The sequence below is a fragment of the Octopus bimaculoides genome, chromosome 6 (genome assembly GCF_001194135.2).
Source record: "Octopus bimaculoides isolate UCB-OBI-ISO-001 chromosome 6, ASM119413v2, whole genome shotgun sequence".
Lineage (NCBI taxonomy): Eukaryota > Metazoa > Mollusca > Cephalopoda > Octopoda > Octopodidae > Octopus > Octopus bimaculoides.
This window is the reverse complement of record NC_068986.1, coordinates 102,415,183-102,418,878: the sequence shown is the minus strand read 5'-3', so window position 1 is coordinate 102,418,878 and position 3,696 is coordinate 102,415,183.

The following is a 3,696-nucleotide window of genomic DNA, read 5'->3' as shown; positions in this document are numbered from 1 at the left end:
GTATGTATGTATGTGTGTGTATATGTTTGTGTGTCTGTGTTTGTCCCCCCAACATCGCTTGACAACCGATGCTGGTGTGTTTACGTCCCCATAACTTAGCGGTTCGGCAAAAAGGGACCGATAGAATAAGTACTAGGCTTCCAAAGAATAAGTCCTGGGGTCGATTTGCGGTGCTCCAGCATGGCCACAATCAAATGACTGAAACAAGTAAAAGAGTAAAGCGTAAAGAATAAAAGTATAATTGGCTATATTCAATATTTAGTGTGACCGCTCTTGCTTTCAATGTCTGAATTAAATCTTCTGGGCATAGAGTCAACGAAATTCCTTCATATAACCGATGAAATCGACCTCCATTCATCCTGAATGGTGACTTTCAACTGTGTTGCATCGCCCTATTTTTGTCGTCATATTTGAATTTTTTTTAAGGGTAATTTACATGGTAGAACAAAGAATATCTTCCTAGTTCTTTGATGCTCTTCAACATTGATTCTACAAATGTGTGTCCTCTCACATCAGCCGCGTTATATGTTATTTTTTACAAGAGGCCATAAATCCTAATTTATTCAAAAGGGAAACATTATTTTTCTTCATTTTGAGAAGTGAAATATTCAAAATATTTTTTGTTGTCTGGAGCAAATAATGCTAATGCAATGTTTTTTTTTCCAAATATAGATTTACCTTATTTACGTTTGACGGGTATTTGTCCTCATCTTGTTTTGTATGGCGTAGTATTTAAGAGCGTGGGCTAGTAACCCCTAGATTCCGAGTTCGATTCCAGGCAGTGAGCTGAATAATAATAATAATAACGATGATACTAATTATTATTATTGTTATTATTATTATAACATCGAAAAATACCTTAGGAATGAAAACCCAGGTTTGAAATTTCCCCAAGACACCTGATGATGGCTGGAGAGTATATCAGCCGAAACGTTGTGCTAACAAAAAACAAGATGCGGACAAATATCCGTCAAATGTAAATAATATAAAATAATGTAAATAACGTACATAATTTTCTCATATCTTAAATATAGAACTGTATAGAAGACTTATTCGTACTGTTCCACACTTATGACAAAATATAGCACGGTGAACTCTAGCTGCGAGAATTACACTATTTTCAAACTGCATGTCTCTTACATTGATGCAGAAAGGTAACAAAATGCAGTGCTTGTAATGAAGGACTACTTGTAAACAATATTTTCACTAATGTATGAAGGATCGCCACTCACCCTGATTGGATCGTCATTACAGTATTATTTCAGCCGATTCTCACAGCAAGTCTACTGCTCCCGTTCCAAATCATTGAATGGGAAGTACAGATCGAAGAAAACATAAAGAAAGAAACATATAGTCTAGACTGAAGAAATGAAAAGTGAAATGAAAAGCAAATTAAGATGCAATACTGTTGAAAAGAATTGCTAAGAAGAAAGATAAGAAAATGGCATGTGCCTTATTCGCTTTCGTTGGACATATACCCGCACACACATTTGTTGAAGCCAGTAATATTCTTGTCAGTGGCAGTTCCCTATGTGAATATCGGAGAGTTGCTTTGAGCCTGAATAGACATAGAAAACGAATTGGCTATCCACCTGTGTAATTATCTCCAATCATTCTGCATCTCCATCCTCTTTTTCTTTTCCATATTTAAAATAAGATAATTATATAAACATAACATTTCTATGGTGTAATTAATACACTGAAGTAAGCATTATAAACTACTATATGCAGTCAATGGAAACTAAAGGATAATAAAATAATAATCATTTAACGTATATATATATGTGTGTGTGTGTGTGTGTGTGTGTGTGTGTGTGTGTGTGTGTGTGTGTGTGTGTGTGTGTGTGTGTGTGTGTGTGTGTGTTTCTGTGTGTGTATGCGTGTGTATGTGTGTATAGGTATAGATAGATAGACAGATGTGTGTATGTATATGTACATGTATATGAATGCATATATATATTCAGGTGGACTTAACTAATGTTCAGTATTAAATTGAATATATTTATAAGTCATGGAACTACTCTGCTCAATTATTCTGCTTTATTGAATGTTTTTTATATTTCAAAAATATTTAAATGCTCATTCAATGTTTTATTTAGTCTTTTGTACCTTTCCCATAGTTTTATATTGAGGTCTATGAAATGAATGTTTAAAACTCTATTAAGACATATTTTTCAACAATCTACTGCAATATCAGCTCTAGGCACGGAAATTAGTTATGCTTTTAAAATGTTGCAAAATAAGCATTTTTAAGTGATATATTCGGCGCCTGATTGTCTGAAAATATAACGGACATATTTTAATTTAAAACATTGATTATGAAAGCTGCGTATAAAAGCTATGTCATATCATTCAATAAAATTATGACATTACGCCGATAGGGATTTGATATTTAGTATTTATTTTTCTAAACATGACATTTCCTTTTAAAATATTTGTTTTATTTTCTTCTCTGGAATCAATGCAATATCCAAAAAATAAACTTGTAACAGAAGTTAACCATCAGGTTATGTACACACATATATTCATACACGTATACGCATATATTGACGCACACATTTACAAATTCATGCACGGGAACATTAATATTTCTATATTGAAAGACTATTTTATTCCTTGAGCGATGACGTTTATGCAAAATGACATAAAATGATTTGCATTGCATACAAGTGGATACCATCTATAAGCAACTAAACCTTAACTTACAGAATATATTACAGGAATCAATTCATATCACGCCACACACATATTGAATATATATAACTAATGAAAGCCATAGAAACTTTACTGATCCTGCCTTCCGATACCTTCAATCAAGAAGTGCTGTAGCCTTGTTTGTTAGATGGAATTATTACATTAAACTAACGTAGAGTGTTTGATGGATAAAGTCGAGGAGATCAGTGTTGCAAGATAAGTTACCACATTGTTGATAGTATTACTTATATTTTACTTTTATGTCGTTCTTTCCTTGTGTCAAGCTACTGCTCCATATATACATATATATATATATATATATATATATATATATAAGAATTTAAGGAATGGAGAAAACGCATGTTATGATTGCATACTTTATTCCTACATATATTTCAAAGGATTACAAGCTTTGATATTAAAATTGTAACCTTCTCATCAGGGAAAGCATGGGAATCATCTTAAACGTAAGACATTATGACCAATTATGAAAACAATAGATGGATAAGGTTATGACTTGATTCATTTGAAAAAAACCGTTAGAGAATTGGACGCTGCCGGATAGTGGGTTGGACAACACATACCTATAAATGTGTGAGAACGTACAAGCATACATAAATACATATACACAAACGTACACATACATGCATACTGATACACACACATATCTATATATATATATGTATATACATATACATACATATGTGCACTTGTATATACATATATATATATACACACACACACATATATATACACTCATACGTCCACATTTATACACATGCACATCCGTACCCACGCATATACACATATATATCCATTTATATATAAGCACATGTATAAATAGAAATAGACTCATACACATACACATAGCTATACATCTACGCCTATTACCTAATCAAAAGAATAGATTCGCATATACATATACATACATGTATACATACGTAAACCCACGCATGCACATACATACATACATACAAATACATATACATATACATATATATA